Raw genomic sequence first — 25,191 nt, 5'->3', positions numbered from 1 at the left:
TTTTAATTTCTCTGGGGAAAGTACTTAGGAATGGGATTGCTAGATCATAAGCCAGGTGCCTATTTAACTTTGTAAAAAGTAGACCACTTTCCAAACTGGTTGTGCCATTTTGCAATATCCTTATCTCAGTGAATGAGAGTTCTACCTGTTCTATATCCTAAGATATGAATTGATACGGTTTTTTAAAAATAGATATGTAGTGGTAACTCATTGTGGTTTTACTTGGCGTGTCAGATGCCTAATGAGGTTGGGCATCTTTTTTCTGTGCTTATTGGCCACTCATGTATCTTTTATGAACATAATGGTCTGCCCACATCTTTCACCCATTTCTCTATTGGCTTATCTTAGTAGTCACAACAGTTCTTTTCATGTTAGGGATATGAGTCCAATATATGTGTTGGGAATATTTTCTCCCCGTATGTACCTTTTTTAATTTCTTAAAGGTTGTCCTTTGAAGAACAGAAGTTTTAAATATTGATGAATGCCATTTTATCAATATTTTCTCTTATGGGTAGTGCTTTTTGCATCCTTTCTAAGAGACCATTGCCTGCCTCAAGTTAATGAGCATAATCTCCTATCTTTTCTTCTGTGGTCTTTAGAGCTTTAGCTTATACAGTTAGCATTGTAATCCATCTTGAGTTAATTTTATGTATATCATGAGGATTGGGTCAAGATGAATTTTTTTTCTATGCAGATGTCCACTTATCTGTTGAAAAGATATTTCTCCTCTCATTAAATTGCATTTATGCCTCTGTCAAAAGTCAGTTTTCTATGTAAATGTGTCTCCTTTTGGACTCTCTATTTTGTGGTCTATTTGTCTCTCTCTATACTAGTACTACACTGTCTTAATAATACAATCAGCTAATATAGGTTCTTCAGCCTTTTCTTTTTCAAGATATATTAGCAATATTGCCCCCCCCATAAATTTAACACTTATTTATCATTTTTTAAGAAAATATGTTAAAATTTTGATTGAAATTGCTTTGTGTGTATAGATAAATTCAGGCAATCAATATCATCACAATATTGAGTCTTCTAACCCCTGAGTATATTGTATCTCTCAATTTATTTAAGTCTTCATTAATTTCTCTCACCAGTAGTTTATAGTTTTCAGTGAAAGGTCTTAAGAATCTTATGAAAGTATTGCTAGGTACTTCATATTCCTTGATATTATTGTAAATTATATTGAATTTTAGTTTAGCTTTTTATTTGTTGTTAGTATAAAAAATAGATTTTTTTAAAGTTGATTTTTGTATCCCAATCTTGCTGAATTGACTTAATAGATCCAGGAGGCCCAAGTATATTTCTTAGGACTTTCTTTGTGCAGTTACAGTTATGTCCTTTGGAAATATAGACAGTTTCTTTTTCTTTCTTTCTTTCTTTTCTTTTTTTTTTTTTTTTTTACAATTGTTATGCTTTAAAAATATTTTTCTTGGGGCACTCATGTGGCTCAGTTAGTTAAGCATCTGCCTTCACCTCAGGTTATGATCTCAGAGTCCTGGGATCAAGCCTGCATCAGGCTTCCTGCTCAGCGGGGAGTCTGCTTCTCCCTCTCCTTCTGTGCACCCCCCATCAAATAAATAAATAATCTAGAAAAATAAAAATATTTTTCTTGTGCAGTTCTGGCTAGGACTTAGACTTACAATATTGGATAGAAGTAATGAGATCACATAATGTAATAATTATCAAAACTTTGTCACCAAGAAAATTCCTGGGCCAGGTTATGTTGCTAGTTTATTCTCTGTCCATTTAAAGGGAGAAAAAGAGAAAAAGTGATACCAATCTTTATTTAAGGAATTGACAGAAGAGGTAACATTTTCCAATGTATGTTATGAGGTTAGCCCTACCTGATACCCAAACCTGAAGAGGCAGACGCAAAAATCTTTAATAAAGCATCAGAAAATTGAACCTAGCAATACGTGTAAAGAATAATATATGTTTACCAAGAAATGCATTCTTTGTTTACTGTTTAAAAATCAGTCACTGTAGTTTATCATATTTAATAGAAGAGTGGAGAAAAATAATAAGATTATCTCAGGAGATGCTGAAAAGCATTTTAAAAAGAGGTTCATCTCAGAAAACTTGGAATAACAGGAAGTTCCTCATTTGACAAATGGCTAACATCCTACTTGGTAAAATATGAAAAATATTAGATTTGGTATAACTCTTATATGTCTGTTAAAAATGTATGTGACATTTTGCAGACATCTTGAAAACCATTATTTTATTATCCTGACCCCATTTTAGTTAGAAAAAAACCAACTTTCCTAAAAATCCAACATTTTGGCAATGCAGTTTAAAATTCTGTAACAGTTTACTGTATCTCTTGTATTCACAAACTGGATCCAAAATAATTGGGAGCACACTCTGATGTAGAGCCCCCGCTCTGTAGCTGTCCCCACCTTCTGTTTAGAAACTTTATTTCAGTAGCAATAGTAAGAACAACCTAAGTACAAAAGTATGAAGAGTTCGATGAGGACACTGGTGGTAAAAATGGAGGAGATGGATACAGAGGTATTTCAAAATAGGTAATTCTGGATTGCTGCATGTATATAGAAGATAAACATAGAGACAGGATAAAGGACAGGAACTTTTGTACATGTTTTTTCCTTTGCTTGGATCTGGGCTATCCTTTTCTTTTTGTGTAGTTTATTCCTCCTCCTTTTTTCGAATTAAAAATTTTTTTTAATCTTGTGGTAGTTATAGATTCATATGCAGTTGTAAGATAAAATACAGAGATCATGTGTACCCTTTATACAGTTTCCCCCAGGGGTAACATCTTTGCAAAACTATGATATAATATCATAATAGGATACTGACATTTATACAGTCAAGATATAAAGTATTTCCATCTCCACAAGGATCCCTCCTTTTGAGCTTTTATAGCCGTAAGGACTTTTCTCCTGCCCACATCTCCTACTTGGCCTCTGGCAACTACTAATCTGTTCTCCCTTTCTAGAATTCTGTCATTTCAAGATTGTTACATGAATGGAATCATACAGTATACAGCCTTTCAGGGTTGGCTTTTCACTCAGCATATTTCTCTCCTAATTCATCTAGATGGTTTGTTTATTTACTTTTTAATCACCATCTAGTAGCCCAGGGCATGGCTGCACTGCTGTTTACCTACTCACCTGTTGAAAGATGTCTGGGTTTTCAATTTACAGTTGTTACAAATAAAACTTCTATTAACATTATAGGTTTTTGTGTGAACATACATTTTCATTTCTTTAGGACAGATGCTCAGGAGTATAGTCACTGGGTCATATGGTAGTGGCATGATTGGTTTCTTAAGAAACGGCCAGAATATTTTCTGGAGAGGCTGTACCATTTTTCTCATCAATAATATATGGTTGATTGAGCTTCTCTGCATCTTCACTACCATTTGGTGTTGTCACTATTTTTTATTTTAGGCCCTCAGATAGGTATGTCTTGATATATCTCATTGTGGTTTTAAGGTTCATTTTCATTTTTTTTTTCTTTTAAAGATTTTATTTATTTATTTGACAGAGAGAAATCACAAGTAGATGGAGAGGCAGGCAGAGAGAGAGGGAAGCAGGCTCCCTGCTGAGCAGAGAGCCCGATGCGGGACTCGATCCCAGGACCTGAGATCATGACCTGAGCCAAAGGCAGCGGCTTTACCCACTGAGCCACCCAGGCGCCCAAGGTTCATTTTCTTAATGGCTAATGATGTTGAACATATTTTCATGTACTTATATGGCATCTCTATATCCTCTTCAGTGAAATGTCTGTCCATATGCTTTACCCATTTTCTAATCATACTGTTTTCTTTTTTCTTTCTCTCTTTTTTTCTTTTACTGTTGAGGTTTGAAGGTACCTATTCTAAATACTAGTTCTTTGTCAGATGTTGTACGAAAATATTTTCTTCCAGTCTGTAATTTGTCTTTTTTGTTTTTTTATTAGCTCAATTTGTTCACTGTGTTGTAGGCTTCCTAGTAGTCAGGCCTGGGTTCTGAGCCCTCAGCAATTCCCCTGGTTGTGAGCTCTCCAAAGCCAAGCTCTCCTCCTCTTTACATACTCTACATGAGAAGCATCATGACATCCCACGATACAGGTTTCACAACAAGGAGAAAGCCTTGGACTCTACTGCTATCTCCTCCTGCCTGTACCACACTGGCCCTGCTCCTCTGTAGTTTGTCTTTTTATCTTCCTAACAGAATCTTTTTTGAGCAAAGAGTTTTAATTTTGGTCAAGTCCCATTTTCAATTTTTCTTGTTTTGGTTCATGCTTTCGGTTTCTTTTTCTTCATTTTTTAAGACAAGATTTTATTTATTCATAGAGAGAGCAAACCTGAGCCGGGGGAGGGGCAGAGAGAGAATTTAAAGCTGACTCTGTGCTGAGCTCCATCTTACGACCCTGAGATCATGACCTGAGCTGAGAACCAAGAGTTGGCTGCTTAACCAACTGAACCACCCAAGTGCCCCATCATGCTTTTAGTTTGAAGTCTAATAGCTCTACCTAGTTTTTTTTTTTTAATATTTCTTAATTTTATTTATTTATTTTTATTTTTTATAAACATATAATGTATTTTTATCCCCAGGGGTACAGGTCTGTGAATCACCATGTTTACACACTTCACAGCACTCACCAAAGCACATACCCTCCCCAGTGTCCATAACCCCACCCCGCTCTCCCAATCCCCCTCCCTCCAGCAACCCTCAGTTTGTTTTGTGAGATTAAGAGTCACTTATGGTTTGTCTCCCTCCCAATCCCATCTTGTTTCATTTATTCTTCTCCTACCCCCTTAACCCCCATGTTGCAACTCTACTTCCTCATAAAAGGGAGATCATATGATAGTTGTCTTTCTCTGATTGACTTATTTCACTAACATGATACCCTCTAATTCCATCCACGTCGTCGCAAATGGCAAGATTTCATTTCTTTTGATGGCTGCATAGTATTCCATTGTGTATATATACCACATCTTCGTTATCCATTCATCTGTTGATGGACATTTAGGTTCTTTCCATAGTTTGGCTGCTACAAACATTAGGGTGCATGTGCCCCTTTGGATCACTATATCTTTAGGGTAAATACCCAGTAGTGTAATAGTTGGGTCATAGGGTAGTCTACCTAGTTTTTATCCCAAAAGATTTTCTGCTTTTTTTTTTTTTTAAGTTATATAGCTTTATGTTTTACATCTTAGTAAATAATCAATTTTTTTGTTAATTTTTGTATAAACTGTGAGAGTTAAGGTCAATTTTCTTATCCTTTGCCTATAGATGTCCAATTGCTCCAGCATGGTTTGTTGGAAAGGCTATCTTTTCTTCATTGGTCCTTTTACATTTTTGTCAAAGATTAGTTGAATATATTTGTGTGAATCCATTTTTGCATTTTCTGTTTTGTTGCATTGATCTGTTTGTCTATTCCTTTGGCAATACCACAGTTTATGTTATGTAATACATGTCTTAAAATTGGGTACACTAATTCCTTCCATTTCATACTTATTTAAAAGAAATTTAGCTATTTTAATTCCTTTATCTTTCCATATTTCATTTAAGAAAAATCAGATTTTTTCCTACAAAATAGTTTGCTGGGATTTTTATGGAAATTAAATCTGTATGTCAATTTGGAAAGAACTGATATCTTTACTATGTTGAGTCTTCTGATCTATGAACATAAAGTCTTTCCATCTATTTAGATCTTTGGTTTTCATTAGGCTTTTATTTTCTTTCTTTCTTTCTTTCTTTCTTTTTTTTTTTTACTTGCCTTATTACACTGCTAGAATGGCTAGAATTTTCAGCACTATATTGAATAAGAGTGATTGTGGAGATGTTTGTCTTCTTATTGACTTGGGGGGAAAGCACTCATTCTTGCATCACTAATTATAATGTTAGCTGTAGGTTTTTTAATAGATGTTCTAAATCAAATTGAGAAAGTGCTCCTAATTCTTTTATTTATTTATTTTTTTAACATTTACATCTTGAGTGAATGTTGAAGTTTGTCAAATACTTCTGTATCTTAGTTTTTTAACCTTGAAAACTCTTGCAACTTCTTCATGGTTGTGTTTTCACTTCTCACTGTGTTCATCTTTGTACTTTGCCGAAGGGTTCCACCTTAAATTTCGTGAAAATGTTGATAGAAAAAATTTTTCTTTTTTTTACTATGGAAGAGAAGTAGGAGCTCAGGTGTGCTATAAGGCTGTGATTTTATTCCTGGTTCTATTTACTTCTTGATGAATGTGATCAGATTCTCTTTGAATCTCAGTTGCTTAATTTGCAAATTGGGGAAAAATAGCTACCTTACATGTCTACAGTGATGATTAGATGAATTGATAGTAGGGATGCTTTGTTAATATTGATTTTTAGATATGAACTAGGTAATTAATGTTAGACTATTCATCTTCCCTAGTACTTGATAGTCTTTATCCTTTATTGCTTTGCCACAGTAGGTGATTTAGCAAAGAGGAAAAGTTAAGTTTCTCTGCAAAATGCACAAAGAGTGGATCATACTAAACTTGCATTCCCCATTCAGGAATAAGCAAGAGTCAAGTGTACATCTAGTTGCACCAAGAAAAAGAAAACAGATTATGGTACTAATAATACTAAGGAAACTTTTATGGAGATTCAAAGACATGTAGTATATGGTGAAGGTTAAATTAATATTTAGGTGGGAGAAGAAGGGGTAGATGACAGTTCCTTAGATCAGTTCCTTTACTGTAGATCAGTTCCTTTAGATCAGTTTCTTTACTACTACTAGACTATGTCCAGAAAGATTGGAATGATAACCACTTTGGAAAGAGAAGAGTGTATGTGTCTGAAGGGTGGGCCTATCAGATTCTGAGGAGCCAACGTTCTCTAGAGAAGGCTGAGCCCTACTCAGGACCCTCTTTAGGGGAAGAGCAGCAAGCTTCTGTGCTGCAGCCCTTAAGAAATCTGAGTGGAATAAATTTATGAAAAACAAACAAATGCTTTGGTAGACTAAGTCAAAGAATAATGACAGCACATCTCAGATTTTCCAAGGTATTATTATTTTTTCAAGATGTTATTTACTTGACAAGACATCACAAGTAGGCAGAGAGGCAGGCAGAGAGAGAGGAGGAAGCAAGCTTGCCACTGAGCAGAGAGCCCGATGTGGTGCTTGATCCCAGGACCCTGAGACCGTGACCTGAGCCAAAGGCAGAGGCTTTAACCCACTGAGCCATCCAGGTGCCCCCATGATATTATTTCTCATTGAAACAGTCCAGCTCAGTGTTGGATCATGTCTTAATTTTTTAATTTAGAAAATGTGAACACTGCTGTGCTTAATAATTTTTCTACCTTGAACAATGCTGTAGACTTTATCTAGTTGACTTTGTTTTTCTGTTACATAATTTAAATACTTATTTGAAGTGAGGATTACTGGTTAATAGATTGCCACTTGTTATCATCTTACACCTTGGAGTAGAGCATGGTATGTCATATGTTTTTACTTACCTTTGCTTTAAACATTCATCTGGCATCCAGTGAAGCATTTCTATCCTCCCAGGAACTTTTATTTCTTGTCTTAATGGATCAAGAAAGACTGTCACATAAATGTTTTCAAACACTTATTAGATTTATGTCTTAAATGGGGGATGAAATTTTTTGTTTGTTTTGTTTTGTTTTGTTTTGGGTGATTTACTCTCAGATGGACTTTGTTTTAAGAAGAAAGAGAAATTCTCCATGACTTTCAGAGCCTTCATAGCAGGCCTTGTGCCATTGTGTAGTTTAGAGGCCAGAAATAGAACAGTTGATCAAAGGCAGTTGATTCCATTTACTAGAACAAACTGCAAATACCTATTGAGTATTTTGTTAAATTTGTGGCAGAACATTTAGTTATCAAGTGCCCATTCTGAGTAAACTAGAATTCTATATTCCTATACCATGGATATTTCCGGTTTCCTGTGCTTTTTATTTTGTATGTACCAGAATTCCATCTGTGTTCACTAATTTTCTTGGTTTATCAAGAAATCTTGGTTCTGTTTAACAGAAAACATTGAACATTCCACACTTGGGATATATATCCTCAATCTTGATGTTTGTGCATTTTTATCACGTTCAGTATATAAAAGAATACCTACAGTTCAAGAAAGCTTTAATTTGTAAGCAAATAGTATAAACTTAAATACAAATTATTGTACTTATTTTCTGTATTCGACATGAACCAAATTCCCCAGTTCTTTTGCAACAATAATAATACAACAGACACAAAGCAGAGATCTTCACCTATCTTCCCTAGCATATTTAAGAAATGGCAGGGCTGGAGTCTATCTTTCTGGAATACATTTTCATCAAATCAGATAACCCGTTGCATCAGAAATTCATAACAGTGAAGGAAGAGAAAGAAGGAGTTACTTCTTTACCCCATCTAATGTCTTCACCTCAGTAAGCTGGTGGGAATTTCTGTGCTTGAAATTATGTACCTTATAAAATTATTCACTTTAATAATCAGTTTAGGTAGCTGACTTCTCCTGTGCAGAAGGTAATAATTCAGTTTATTTATAGTCTTGAAAGGACCATATCTGCTGTTTAGAGTGAAGCAGAACTGCAGTTTATATGCAGTTTAGAATAATTTTATTTACCAAGCTTTTCAGATGAATAGAAAAATATCCACCTAATCTTGAGTTACTATGGTGATCAGCTGAATTATTTTACTGTTTAAGCTCTCTGGAAAGTTATTGGAACATTATCTGTTAAGACTACTGGAATGTTAGCTCAGTGCAGTGGTGACTTGCTGAACATTGTTCAAATGACCAAGAAGAGTGAACATATTGATCCTGTGGCTAAGCTTTTGGGGAGCAGTTTACACATATGAAATCCGATTCAACACGTATTAACCATATAGTCTCATGTTATGCTTTCTGGTAGGATTGATGTAGAATTAGTCTTTCAGATACTGCATTTTGGGAAACTTAAGTGTAATTTCTCCTCCTTACATAGAGCCTTGATGTTCTTGTTTTATCATAAATGATAGTGACTTGTGTTCTTCAGAATTAGCTCACTCTATGAGCACACATACTACCTCAGTGAGGAGAAAGACACTGTCGTTTAAGAGAAGTCGACATTTTATGGAATATACTGGAATTCACATAATTATTTCTAGACTTTGTTTTATTTCCTCTGGAAACCAAGCAACTCCACTAACTCCAAATGAAGAACTTTTGTTTGCTGCTAACCATGGGGTGTTGCACGCCTGGGCTGGGGGATTAAGAGTTCATATTATAAAATACTTCAGATATATAACTAGAGAGAATAAGTACTTGTCACCCTGCTCTAGCAGTTTTTCTTTTCCTTTTTTTTTTTTTTTTGAAAGTTGGCCAAATTTGTTTCCTCTACTTTCCCATTTATGATAATTTTTGCTGAAATATCTTAAAGCAATCCCAAACATGCTATTTCATGTATGAATATTTCTGTAATTGACAGGAATGTTTGTTTATTTATTTATTTAAAAGATTTTCTGTATTTATTTGACAGAGATAGCACAAGTAAGCAGAGCGGCAGGCAGAGGGAGAGAGAGATGCAGACTCTCTGTTGAGTAGGGAGCCTGATGCGGGGCTCTATCCCAGAACTCTGAAATCATGACTTGAACAAAAGACAGCTGCATAACCAACTAGCCATCCAGGTGCCTCTGTCAGGAATTTTTAATTGTTAAGCATTTTTTGAGGTTTTTTAGTGTCTCTAATAGCTGTGGCAATTCTTCCCTTATGAGTATAGTGTCTCCCTATATTCTTCTTCAAGAGAATACATTTTAGGTGGTCTTTTGTAATAGCAATCATTTCTTAGGCTTGGACTGACCATTCAAAGAACCATAACCATTTCTGGTGAAATTGTGAATGATCCAAATGTACTATTTCACAAGAGAGAAAATTGAGGCACAGAGAGGTTAAATGTCCTTCCTAAATAAAATAACTGGCAGAGCCATGGAATTGAATGGAGTTCATGATCTCAGAATATTTTCCCTTGTATTATGCTGTGTCTGTCTGTTGCACTAAGGATTTTTTCCAGCTAATGCAATGCTTCAGTTTGCAGATTATCTTAAAATTCACATTGTTACCTCCACTGAAGTGACCCTTCACATCTTTCTTGTGTGTAGTTTAGCAGATCAGTTTAGTAAGTTGATACCTTTGACTGGGTAAACAGAATAACACTGTGAAAATGATGAAGAATGAGGTGTAATGAATATGAATTTCATTATAGAAAGGAATAGGAAGAAGGGTCCAGAGACACTGATGCCGGGAATGAGGGAGGAGAAGCAGATGCAAAGCTGTGTTTAAGTGACTTTGGGTTCTAGGAAGAAAAGATATGCAAAAGACAAGTTTCCAGGACTCTCACTTTTGTCTGTTATAAGCATTGTTAGTTTGCAAAATAGATTTCAGTTTTAAACTTGATCTGGTCTCAGAGGGTTCTTTTGAGAAAGCCCCGTAGTGGGATGTAATAATTCTTTAGGAGTTAAACAAGTGTTTTCCTGCAGAGTGGCTTTCTTTGCTATTGTGATCACTGGAGGGTGTGAAGAAAAAGTTAGGGGCAGTTTTTCATCTTGTTTAAATCCTTCCCCTGGAGCAGGTCTAATCAAGAAGCAGGTTTTGAAGGTAGCAGGCATGTTATGTAGGGATTAGCTGTAGAAGGGCCCAGCATATACATACACATCAAAGCACATTTGTTTACACCACTAAATTTCTGATACACACATTCGTTCTTCTGCAAATGACTTTTTTTTGTCCAATTTAAAAACGATTAAATGACTATATTCATAGTGGCTTCTACCATTTCTAGTAGCTAAATTATTGTTCCAAGGGTGTGTCATAGTCAAGTATATTAATGGTTTCCAATTCCGGCTACACATTAGAATAACCTGGGGTGCTTTTAAAGACACAGGTTCTGAGAACTGGTATTTAAAAATAATAATAATAATAATACCACCACCTAGGCAAACCACAAACTGGGTAAAACCATTAGGTGAACTGTTGATGATTGACTTTAATCACAAAAGGGTCAGGCTGGAAACCCTGAGCCAATTAGTTGATCTTAACAGCACCACTGGTGGACCAACCACACATTATGAGTCTCATGCTGTTACAACAGGAAGTAAACAACTCCATCCATGAAATATGCATGCCTGAAAAATTGCACTGGAATCTAACTAAGCTCCTAGTGGTTTTCAGGAAATGCTGAAATGACACCATGAGAAAAAACTAGACACGTCAGAATGTAGGTCACGATACAGGAAATATGCCCTGGTTTGTCCAGCAAGTCATGACTTGGGAGCAGACCATCTAGTCTGGAAAGGAAGGGTCTATTGTAGAGAGAATGAAGTGATGTAAAATCCAAAAGCTACATATAAACCTTCAATGCTAATTCAAACAAACTAAACTTAAAAAGATATTTTTGAAAAAAATTGAGGAAGTTTGCATAAGGAATTGCTATTACATCATATTAAGGAGCTTTTAAAAATTTGTTCCAACTTTAAATTTCTGTCAAGGCTAGTAGTTATATATATATATTTAATTTAATTTAATTTAATTTAATTTCTTTTCAGTGTTCCAGAATTGTTTATGCGCCATACCCAGTGCTCCATGCAGTACGTGCCCTCAATAATACCTCCCCATCCCCCTCCCCTACAAAACCCTGTTTGTTTCTCAGAGTCCACAGTCTCTCATGGTTTAATAAAAATGAGAATAGCATACAGAAATACTTATTTATGAAATAACATAATATGTGGGATTTTCTGTAAATTAATCCAGCCAAAAAACAGCAGGCCTATTGATGAAATGTGATTGTCAAAATTTGATAATTTTTGAAGCTATGTGAGGAGGTCCTATCCTGCATATGTTAAAAATTTCCAAAATATAACCTAAAACATAAAGAAAAAAAACACAGATGAATAAAATAAGAATTTTACCTCAAATTTTTTTTTTTTTGTTTAAGCTTCCCTGGTGTTTCTATTATGCAGTCAAGGTTGGGAGCCAATAGTAGCTATTTATTGAGTGAAAGCATCTAGATCTAGGATAAAAAGATTTTTATAAAAAGGCCATGAAGTTCAGAACTGTTTCCAGGTTTTTTCAAAGGTTATAATGGTCAGCATATGTGTTATAACTGAACCGTGTACTCTTAAAGGAGCCCTTGAGAATGTGAATTTTGATATTTTTATATATAATATGTATATGTAAATCAGAGTTGCATATACTTATATATGTTTGAGTTGGATCAGCATTTATATATATACCAGTTGTTATATTTAAATATAGTTAAGATATAGAAGGGGGGCAAGATGGTGGAGGAGTAGGGGACCCTATTTCAACCTGTCCCCTAAATTGAGCTAGATATCTACCAGACCACTCTGAACACCCCTGAAATCAGCCTGAGATGTAAGAAGATCTATCTGGATCTCTACAAACAGAATATCTCCAGCAGTTGGTTTTGAGGTGTGAAGTAGGGAGCCACAATTCTGTGGGCAGATATGGGAAGATAAAGGGAAGGGGGAGGGAGCTTCTGGGGTCCTGTGCCACCGGAGCACAAAAACCTCCTGCACTGGAGATGGGGCACGGAATCACAGACTGGTAGCAGCGGGGAAAGGACTTTAGGCCAGACTGAAACCTGGAGCTGCAGGGACACGCATGTGATCTGGGGATGCTGGCAGTTTTGAAGCACAAAGGGCAGAGATGTGTGTGGACCTGGAAGCGAGGGCTGGGAGTGCTGCTTTGGGGCACACCACCTAAGACATTGTGGTTTTTAGCAGCCCAGACAAAAATGGAGACACTGTGGCCTGGAGTGCTTACTGAAAAACAGACTGTGATCTCTCTGTTCTGAGACAGAAGTTTGGATACAGACAGGTCAATAATTTGGACTCTGTATATTCCCTAAACCACCTCTCACCAGAAAGACTAGGAGGAGGAACCCCCAAAAGAGGAAAAATTCAGAGACTGACCTCTGCCACAGAACTAATGGACATGGATATAAGCAAGATGTTGGAAACAGACTTCACAGTAACAGTTATGCAGACAATAGCTAGGTTGGAGAATACCATTAGTGGCAACATACATTCTCTAAGGGCAGAAGTGAGAGCTGATCTGGCAGAACTTAAAAATGCTATCAATGAGATCCAATCTAATCTAGATACTCTAACAACAAGATTGAATTAATGATCTAGAAGACAAACTGATAGAAAGGAAGGATCAGGAGGAGGTCTGGAACAAACATCTTAGAATCCATGAAAACAGTATTAGAGAAATAAATGATGCCATAAAATGTTCCAATATCGGAAATACTGGGATCCCTAATTGGTGGAGAGAGAGGACTAGAAGATATATTTGAGCAAATCCTAGCTGAGAAATTCCCTAATCTGGGGAATGAAATAAGTATTCATGTCCTGGAGGCAGAGAGAACACCTTCCAAGATCAAGGAGAATAAACCAATGCCCAGGCATGTAGTAGTAAAACTTGTGAATTTTAAAATTCACAAGGAAACCATCTTAAGGGCAGATAGGGGGAAGAGATTCCTTAGGTACAGAGGAAGGAACATCATAATAATGTCAGACCTGTCCACAGAGACCTGGCAAGCCAGAAAGGGCTGGCAAGACATATTCAGGGTATTAAATGAGAAGAACATGCAGCCAAGAATACTTTGTCTGGCAAAGCTGTCATTAAAATGGATGGAGAGACAAAAAACTTCCAAGACTGGCAAAAACTGAAAGAATATGTGACAACTAAGCTAGCCCTGCAAGAAATATTAAGGGAGATTCTATAAAAGAGAAAGACTCCAAGAGTGATATAGAACAGGAATTTACAGAGACAATCTATAGAAATAAGAACCTCACAGGCAACATGATGACAATAAAATGTTTCCATAATCACTTTGAATGTGAATGTCTTAAATGCTCTCATAAAATGGCACAGGATTGCAGATTAGATAAAAAGACAGGACCCACCCATATGCTGTCTACAAGAGACTCATTTTGAACCTAAAGATATATCCAGACTGAAGGTGAAGGGATGGAGAACCATCTTTCATGCCAATGGACCACAAAAGAAAGCTGGAATAGCAATTCTCATATCAGACAAATTAGACTTTAAGCTAAAGTCTGTAGTCAGAGATAAAGTCTGTAGTCAGAGGACACTACATCATTCTTAAAGGGTCGATCTAACAAGAAGATCTAACCATTGTAAGTATCTATGCCCCCAACATGGAAGCAGCCAACTCCACAAGTCAACTGTTAACCTAAATAAAGAGACATAGTAATAAGAATATGTTAATTGTAGGGGATCTTAACACTCTAGTCTCAGCAATAGACAGATTATGTAAGCAGAAAATCAACAAAGAAACAAAAGCTTTGCATGACACATTGGACCCGATGGGGTAGATTATATATATATATATATATATATATATGTATGTATGTGTATGTATATATAAAACATTCCACCTTAAAACAACAGAATATTCATTCTTCTTGAATGCACTTAGAACCTTCTCCAGAATGGACCGCATACTGAGTCATAAATCAGGTCTCAACTGATACCAAAAGATTGAGATTATCCCGCATATTCTCAGACCATAATGCTTTGAAATAGGAACTCAATCACAAGAATAAGGAAAAAGTTTGGAAGAAATTCAAACAGTTGGAAGCTAAAGACTATCCTGCTCAAGAATGTTTTGATCAACCAGGAAATCAAAGAAGAACTTGAACAATTCATGGAAACCAATGAGAATGAAAACACATCAGTCCCAAACCTATGGGATATGACAAAGGCAGGTCCTGAAGGGTGAATAAGTAGCCATCCAAGCCTCACTCACAAAAATAGAAAAATCCCAAATACACAAACTATTTTTACACCTTAAAAAACTGGGGAATCAACAACAACCTAACCCATGGAGAAGAAGGGAAATCATTAAGATTAGAGCAGAGATTAGTGAATTAGAAACCAGAAAAACAGTAGAACACATCAATGAAACTAGAAGCTGAGTCTTTGAAAGAATTAATAAGATCAATAAACCACTGGCCAGACTTATCCAAAAGAAAAGAGAAAGGACCCAAATTAACAAATTTATGAATGAAAGGGGAGAGATCATGACTAACATCCAGGAACTAGCAACAATATTCAGAAAGTATTATCAACCGCTATATTGCCAATAAGTTAAGCAACCTAGAAGAAATGGATGCATTCCTGGAAACCTATAAACTATCAAGCATGAAACAGGAAGAAACTGACAACCTGAATAGACCAATAACCAGTAATGAGATTGAAGCAGTGATATAAAACCTCTCTCAAAAATAAGAGTCCAGGGCATGATGGATTCCCTGGAGAATGCTACCAAACATTCAAAGAAGAAATAATACCTATTCTCCTGAAGCTGTTTCAGTAAATAGAAAAGAAGGAAAACTTAGACTCTGTAAGGCAGCATTACCTTGATCCCAAAACAGGCAAAGACCCCATCAAAAAGGAGAATTTCGGACCAATATCCCTGATGAATATAGATGCCAAATTTCTCAATAAGATCCTAGCTAATAGGATCCAACAGTACATTAAAAGGATTATCCACCACAACCCAGTGGGATTTATTCCTGGGATACAATTGTAGCTCAACATCCAAAAATCAATAAGAGAAGAGAGAAGAACCACATTGTCCTCTCAGTTGATGCAGAAAATCATTTGACAAAATACAGCATCCCTTCCTGGTTAAAACTCTTCAGAATATATGGATAGAGGCTCTTCATCTATGAAGAGCCCTCAGTGAATATCATTCTCAAAGAGCCTTCCCCTTAAGATCAGGAACACCAGAAGGATGCCCACTCTCCCACTACTGTTCAACAGAGTACTAGAAATCTTAACCACAGCAATCAGACAACAAAAAGAAATAAAAGGTATTCAAATTGGCAAGGAAGTCAAACTCTCTCTTTTCACAGATGACATGGTATTTTATGTGGAAAACCCAGAAGACTCCACCCCCAAATTACTGGAATTCATACAGCAATTCAGTTATGTGAAAGGATACAAAATCAAGGCACAGAAATCTGTTGCTTTCTTATACACTAACAATGAAACTGTAGAAAAAGAAATGAGAGTATTGATTCCACTTACAGTAGCACCAAAACCCGTAAGATACCTTGGAATAAACCTAACCAAAGAGGTAAAGGATCTATACTCTAGGAATTACAGAACACTCATGAAAGAAACTGAAGAAGACACAAAAAGATGGAAAAACATTCCATGCTTATGGATTATAAGAATAAACACGTCTATGTCTATGTTAACATGTTATGCATGTTAACATGTCTATGCTGCCCAGAGCAATGTATACTTCCAATGCTATCCTGATCAAAATACCAAAAGCATTTTTTCAATGAATTCTCCTAAAATTTGTATGGAACTAGAAAAGACCCCATATTGCCAAGGAAATGAAAAAACAAAACAAAACAAAAAAACTGGGGACATCACATTGCCTGATTTCAGGCTCTATTACAAAGCTGGGATCGCCAAGATAGCATAGTACTGACACAAAAACAGATGCATAGATCAATGGAACAGAGTAGAGAGTCCAGATATGGACCCTCAACTCTATGGTCAACTAATCTTTGACAATTCAGGAAAAAATATCTAATGGAAAAAAGACAGTCTCTTCAATAAATGGTGCTGGGAAAATTAGACACCTATATACAGAAGAATGAAACTCAACCATTCTCTTATACCATACACAAAGTAAACTCTAAATGGATGAAAGACCTCAATGTGAGATAGGAATCATTGGAATCCTAGAGGAGAATATAGGCAGTAACACTCTGACATCAGCCACAGCAAATTCTTTCAAGACATTTCTCCAAAGGTAAGGGAAACAAAAGCAAAAATTAACTCTTGGTACTTCATCAAGCTAAAAAGCTTCTGCACAGCAAAGAAAACAGTCAACAAAACAATGTGGCAACCTACGAAATGGGAGAAATTATTTGCAAATGACACTACAGACCAAGAGTTGATATCTAAGATTTATAAAGGACTTCTCAAAGTCAATACCCCAAAACAAATAAGTCAAAAAATGGGCAGAAGACACAAACAGACACTTCCCTAAAGAAGACATACAAATGGCTAACAAATATATGAAAAAAATGTTTATCATCCTTAGTCATTGGGGAAATTAAAATCAAAACCACATTGTGATTCATGCACCAGTTAGAATGGCAAAAATTGACTAGGCAAGAAACAAAAAGTGCTAGAGAGGCTGTGGAGACAGAAGAACCATCCTACATTGTTGGTGGGAATGCAAGTTGGTACAGCCATTTTGGGAAATGGTGTGGAGGTTCCTCAAAAAATTAAAAATTGAGCCACCCTGTGACCAGCAGTTGTATTACTGGGTATTTATTCCAAGGATACAGATGGAAGGGCCATATATACCCTAATGTTCATAATGGCAATGTCCACAATAGCCAAACTAAGGAGTCAAGATGCTTTTCAACAGGTGAATGGATAAAGAAGACGTGGTCCATATATACAATGGAATATTACTCAGCCATCCGAAAGGATGAATACCCAGCTTTTGCATCAACATAGCTGTGACTGGGGGAGATTATGCTGAATGAAATAAGTCAAGCAAAGAAAGTCAATTATCATATAGTTTCACTTATTTGTGGAACATAGGGGATAGCATGGAGGACATTAGGAGAAGGGAGGGAAAAATGAAGGGGGGGCAAATTGGAGGGGGAGATGAACTATGAGAGACTATGGATTCTGGGAGACAAACTGAGGGTTGTAGAGGGAATGGGTTACTCAGTTGATAAGAATTAAGGAGGGCACGTATTGCATGGAGCACTGGGTGTTATATGCAAACAATGAATCATGGAACACTGCATCAAAAACTAATGATGTATTTTGGATCACTGAAAAAAAATAAAATGAAATGAAATTTTTAAAAGAGTGATGTACTGTGTGGTGATTAACATAACATAATAAAAAAATTTTTAAATGGGACATAATTATGTCAGTTCTATAATTTATGTATACATGTATATATGTAATCTGTATATAATATGTTACTATGATATAAATAAAGTTTATATAGATATTTATAAATATAATTATGCATGTATATATGTGTGTGTAATTAAGCATATATATGTGTGTTTGTATATACTTACAGTTGCTGTTACTTTAAGATACTCTGTATAGTATATAGAGCTTATTATACTATATTAAAATATAGTATATTATGCAAGTATATGATGTGCAATATATACACAGTATAGTATGATACCAGCCATAAGTAGTGAATTCTTCCTGATGTCACTTTCAAATGTTCCACTCCATTGTTATAGTATATGCCCCACTTTTTTGTTAAAGAAAAAAACTTACTGTAATTAAGACTCCTTTATAGAGTTTTTTTTTTCTTTTTAGTATGGTTGCCAGGCTATTTATGTAATCCTTTCTTTTACACAAAGACTAGTTTTAGGTGTATGAATTATGTAGTTACTCGACATTTATTGAGATGATGTTTATGGAATGTCTGTTCTGTGCAAAGCATTGTAATGATTTTGAGTTAATTATTATTTGATTTTATCGCCCTTTATTGGTGGATATGTGATGTTAGGCATTTGATCTAGTTGTTGGAATCTGGTATTTAAAAAGAAGAAAAACATAAAGTGAAATTGGAAAGTAAATGGAAAGAAACATCTGACAAATTTAGAGAGAAACTGAAATCTGTAACTTTGAATGGAAGGAATCCTAGAAAACATCTCATCACATTTCTCTTCATGACTGAGAGTTCACTTTATAATAATAGTGGAAAAAACTAAACATCTTTTTTTTTTAAATAAAGATTTTATTTATTAATTTGACAGAGAGAGAGATCACAAGTAGGCTGAGCAGCAGGCGTGGGGGGGCGGTGAGCAGGCTCCCTGCTGAGCAGAGAGCCAATGTGGGGCTCTATTCCAGGACCCTGGGATCGTGACCTGAGCTGAAGGCAGAGGCTTAACCCACTGAACTACCCAGGCACCCCCTTCTAACCTCTTGAACATGAACTCCTCCGTAATTGGAGTTCACGATATAGTACAAGGACAACTATCCCTATCACCCAAAGCTCCCAGACAGCTGCAGCTCAAGCTGATTACTTGTTCTATGAAGCATGTGACCACCTATTCTGAATTGCCAGGAGGTCACTTTTCTGAAGCGCATAGCTTCCAGGTCTCTTTCACAGCTTGTCCACTATCTTTGGCTTGTCAACTATCCATACTACCCACACTGAGATAGGATTATTCATTGGAGTCAAGGAAAAAAGAGGGCAACATTAGGCAAGATTCAAGAATAGTAGCTAGGGAAATGGGGAAGTGTATATTTAAGGATAAGAGAAAGGAGAAGCCAATGTTGAAGATGTGTCTCTCCAAGCAGGGGCAAATAGGGGCTTGCATCTCCTCATTTGTAAATTACTTAAGGCACCAGTGGTGTACTAATTTATAATTGGCTTCTTGTGTGATGGAGAAGGCTGGGGATGGGGATCACCACAAAAAAGAAAGTTGAGAGTCACTATGGATATTTGGAAAAGGAAGTAAGAAAATACCAAGGACAGTAATATTGAAATTTTATAAAGCACTTGGTATTGTTGCAACTTCTTTTTAGTGAGAAGCAGCAAGCCCTTACAAGACAAACTGTCGTGCTTGTTTCCAGGGCAGCAAAAGTCCAGAGATGTGCCCTATTCAGACATAGCACTGGAGAGAGAGAATCCCAGGAAATGGGTGCTGACATCTGCTTAAAGGAGAGGAAAGAAAACTATATTTTATAGTTTTAAGGATAAAAATAAAATGGAACATGCGAAATCATCTTGGGAATAGAATGCAGTTCTTGGAGCTTCGGGGATCGGTGGGAAGTTATCTGGGTTAAGTTCCTGACTCTCCAGGAGGACATTTCGTTGTCTCTTTGACATCATACCTCTCTGTGCCTTTAGTTAGAAAGGTACACATGAAAAGGAACTCTCAATATGAACTTATTTATAGCCAAATGTCTAGGAAACACCTAAATTCAAAATACTTACAGTAGAAATGTTTTTCCTGTTTTGTTATTTATCTTACTAAAAGTCAAATTTCTGCAACTTTATGGCTTGGTATTGCAATGACCTGAGGAAAGAGGGTTAATGAAGTCATATGCTTATTAAAACACTCTCTAAAAATTTTTGGCATAATCTAGACTCAGGAGTTGTAAAAGTGTTACAGAGAGTTCCCATGTACCTTTTGCCTAGCTTCTCCCAATGAGAACATCTTCTATAGCCATAGTAAAACTATCAAAACATGAAATTAATCTTGATAATAGTATTTTCTTTTAGTTAATAGTATTTTACTATAGAGTTTATTTAGATTTCACTAGTTTTTACATCTACTCTTTTTTGGAGGGGGAGGGTATATAGTTCTATGAAATTCTTCTGTATGTAGAGAATCCTGTGACCATCACATTCAGCATACAGAACTCCTCAACTAGCCGAAGAACCTTTCTCCTTTTACTCCTTTATCATCACATTCTCCCCCCAAGCCCTAATACATGGCAGCCACTGGTCTCCATCACTAAAGATGGGTCACTTCAAGAATGTTAGGTAAAGGGGTGCCTGGGTGGCTCAGTGGGTTAAAGCCTCTGCCTTCGGCTTGGGTCTTGATCCCAGGGTCCTGGGATCAAGCCCCGCATGGGGCTTTCTGCTCAGCGGGGAGCCTGCTTCCCTTTCTCTCTCTGCCCATCTCTCTGCCTACTTGTGTCTCTGTCTGTCAGATGGATAAATAAAATCTTAAAAAATAAAAAAAAAAACAAACAAAAGAAGAATGTAGGTAAATAGAGTGATTTCTTTGAGACCTTTTGAGATTAGCTTTCTTTTCCTCAGTATAACACCCTGAGGTCTGTCCAGATTGTTGTGTGTTTTGATGGTTGAGTGGTAGTTTGTCAAATGCCTGTAACAGTTTATCCATTCAGTCCTTGAAGGATATCTGTTTTTATTTTGTTGTTGTTGTTTTCCCCCCGTTTTGACTCTTACTAAGATTACCCTTTCTACCATTTTGTTTCCTAGTTATTTGAATTCTGACAGTATGTATTATGTCTCTTAGGTCTTAACTCCACATGGGATGAGTTAGAAGAAGGATAAAGAACGGATTAACAGTTTGCAAAGATCACTAGAATGATTAGTTTTTAGCTGAATAAAATATGTACATCAATTTTTTTTTAACGTGTCAAGAATATTCTAAGAATTACAGGAAAACAGACAGGTAATAGCTTTATAAAAACAGGAGGAATGCCTGAGTTCTAAAGCAAACAAACAAACAAACAAACAAAACCCCAAAACAAACTCAAAGTTCTTAAAAGAATGGTCCCTGGCTATAGTTTGTGACTCCTTTTCTTAGGTGGGTCTGGGGTCCTTTGTGCCAATGGAGGGTAAATATTAAAGCATTTGCTCCTCATTTAGAGTTTCTCTTATACTCCACCTTCCTCCACCAGTTTTCTTCTCTCAGCATACTGGGCAGAAGAATGCAAGCACAGTGCAAAATTAGGTGTAAACATTACGTTGATTCAGATGCTAATATGTTCCAGTGGTTACTCTCTGCTTTTCTAGGGATATTTGCACTGAATGATAGTCATCCCCAGCTTGTACAACTTACCCAAAGACCATTATTCATGATTATAGCTCATGGTTTACAAATCATTCATTATTTTACTTAATTTCTTGAGTACATAGAAGAGTTAGCTGATTTGTGAGTCTTGGTACACAACTCTTGGTACAACTCTTTCATTCTACTTGGGTTATTTTCTCTTCAGCACTGAGAAAAACTATTTCCCATCTTCTCCTTCCTTTTTCAAAGCAGCTAAGCTTTCAAAACTGCTAAATCTTTCCCAGGAAGTTTTCTTTAAAGTTTCAGTTGTTCAGTTATATGCAACTAATGCATTTATGAACATTACATCAAAAACTAATGATGTACTATATGCTGGCTAATTGAACATGATAATAAAAAATGAATAAAAATAAATTATTTCCAGGAAAAAAACAAGATTCAGTTGTTTCTCTTCATACTTCTGTACATATACATTTGTGCTTTTGGTTTTTTTGTTTGTTTGTTTGTTTGTTTTGCTTCTCCCATATAAGTCATCTTTTCTAGTTCTTCATAATCAGGACTCTACATAGTAAGGGCTTGATCTGTATTTAATTTGACACTTTAAAGGGCTACATATTTACCTTTGGGGACAGGTTTAACATGGATTTGAGGAGTAACGCAGATCTATTTTTCCTGAGTTTTTCTCAACCATCATTGCATCTGCTGATAGTATATTTTCTCTTATAATAGATATTTTTTTTTAATTTTTAATTTTCTATAAACATATATTTTTATCCCCGGGGTACAGGTCTGTGAATCACCAGGTTTACACACTTCACAGCACTCACCAAAGCACATACCCTCCCCAATGTCCATAATCCCACCCCCTTCTCCCAAACCCCTCCCCCCAGCAACCCTCAGTTTGCTTTGTGTTTTTTTGACCCTGGGTAGTTAGGTGTCAAGTTGAAAATAAAATGATCTGATCATGTGAGTTCTGGTGTGGAAGTAAGAAGACCTCGATTCCGTACTGGATTTTTGCCTCTAATTCCCTATGCGATCATGAGGATGCTTTCTGTGTCCTCATCAGCAGAATCAGACAAATACAAACACACCTGTGTAGCTGATCGGGTTGCTGTTGACAAATGGAGATAATATAACAAGTTCTAGACTGGATGTGGGGGTCACATCATTATTTGTTGAAGATCCAACAAACCACCTGTGGTTTGTAGCATAGAATTACAAGGCTCATGACCCTGCTCATCCACGTATTTTAAATCTCTCTAAAACCTCATATTTTCATATGAAAAAAGGTAGTGTCGATAGCACTTGGGTACATCTAAGAGTTTTGTTTGGGAGAAGGAACAGATTTGTTGCACGCAATGTCCACTGTGAATATTCCATTTCAGGATAAACTGTAGATAAGCCTACAGAAATGGGGGCCCTTTCACCTTTTACAAAGGTTAAAATGACATTGTCAGTATGGCTTCATGTTCACCGTTGTCCTAATGCTAGATTATATGGTTGATACACTGTCCCACGAGTGATAACATTGAGTTTTAAGTCAGGGCTGTGATGGACTGAAGATATCCCATCATCCTTGTTTTCAGTGTTCCTCAGACTGTGTTTTGAGAGAATTCTTCCAGAAGAATTCCTTAAGGACCACCCTGGTTTTGCACCAGGGAGAAAGCCTTCAAAAAGTGCCGTGAGTCCAGCTACAAACCCAGTCCAACCTGTCGTAATCTCTCATTAAAACTACTAAATTGACTTCTTAGCTTGCCCCTTTTTTGACTCTTGCTTCTTTATGGTCCATTCTCCACACAGCAGCTAGAGTGATCTAAAAATACAGTTCTTCTGAGAATATTATTCCCAGTGCAAAATTCTCCTGTGGTTTTCTATTATAATCAAATGCAATGCAGATACCTTGCCATAGCCTGTCAGCACTGAGTGTGATCTGGCCCGAGTTGGTACTTCCAGCCTCATTTCCAACCACTGCCCCTATTCTTTGCTTTACCCACATCACACTGGTTTTCTTGATTTTCTTTCGCTAAGCCTGAGGACCTATACACATGCTCTCACCTCTGGGGGACACTCCCTACTCCCTCCATCTTTGCCTGCCTGATTCTCACTTCATTTACATGTCTTTCTAAATGCCACTTCCTCAAAATGGCCTCCCCTAATCACCATATGTAAAATAGTGGCCCTTACTCTTGTCATACTCTGCCCACAGTTAAGCTTCAATTTTCTTCATGACTTTTCACCCAAGTTCATCTTACATGTCTTGCTTTATTTTGTCTTGCTTTTTAGGATGTGAACTCTCTGAGATCAGGATATTGTCTTTCTCTTAGAGTATCTCCACATAACAGTATCTCCATATAACAGTATCTAGTACTAAAGAGGATTCTGACATGTGTTTGTTGAACAAGAAAAGAGTTCGTTATACTGAGGGTCACATCTGCCTGGTGTCAGATCCAAACCTTATCAGTTGCCAGTTATTGGAAGTCAAAACATTTCTCTGCAACTTGCTAAGCTTTAGTTTGCATGTTTTAAAATGTGTCTAATGTTGCCTCCTTCATAGATTATTGGGGAAATGAAATTAACTAATAGATATAGCCAACCACAGAGTGAGCAATCCATAATGTCCCCCTAATCTGAGTGTACGTAGCTGATTGGGGGTGCTCTCTGTAAAGTGAGCTAGAAGCTCAGAGTTTTTTGGGTTTTGTTTGTTTAGGTTTTCTGTTTTATTTTATCCTTTTGTGGCAAGATGATGGGCTGCTCCAGGGGCTGGTCAAAGCCCTCAGAGGGTTGTAGGCCATGAGTTTGAGATCCGCTGGACTATGTCCATACAAAATGAAAAATAGATAAATGGAGAAACAGAAGTCCTTGTGCTTCCTAATTCCCAGCTGGGGATCTTGTCTGCAGTCTGAGAAGGCTCCTGTGGGTTTCTGTGGATGTTGTGGAGGGTACTAAGTATGCCCTACTTGCATTTAGATGCTCAGACCTCCGTGCTGGAAAGGGTGGGAAAAAACCCCACTTACTCCCCTGCTTGAGTGAGCATGAGAACATGGCAAGAAACAGAGAAACTGTGTCTCCCACCTTTGTTCTTGTTGGGACTGGGTTTAAACGTACACGCCCCACTTCCCTTTTATTTTTCTTTATTTTCTGTTGTGAGACCACTTCTAAAATCCCTGGAACCGTGCCAAGCTAATGCAGTACTACAGGTTTGCCTACTGGCTGTCTGTCTCAGATGAAGTAATCAGAGTTAGAGCAAGACAGAGGACAGCATAGATACAATGAGCTCATTAAGATAATGTAAACACTTACATAATACTTCTGAGGTGCCAGGTACTCTTTCAGGAACTTGTCATTTAATTCATCTCATCTTCACAACAACCCTGTTAGGGGAACAGCTGCTATTAGCCCCATAATACAGGTCAGGAAGCCCAGGGAGTGGTAGTCCAAGATCACAGAGTTGGGCAACAGCAGCGCAGAGCCCCAAGTGCCATGTGATTGGGGGGGGGCACACCTGCTCCTGTGTCCCCAACATCTTAGCTCTGTTGCTCCCTCTAGCAGCCAAAACTTCAGAAGAGAGAGGTATGTAGGTTTTGGGTGTCAGTTGGTTAAAAACTGTATCAGCCATCCACACTGGAAATCATATCACCTTAAACATGAGCA

Source organism: Mustela lutreola, chromosome 18 (genome assembly GCF_030435805.1).
Source record: "Mustela lutreola isolate mMusLut2 chromosome 18, mMusLut2.pri, whole genome shotgun sequence".
Lineage (NCBI taxonomy): Eukaryota > Metazoa > Chordata > Mammalia > Carnivora > Mustelidae > Mustela > Mustela lutreola.
This window is presented reverse-complemented; position numbering follows the sequence as displayed.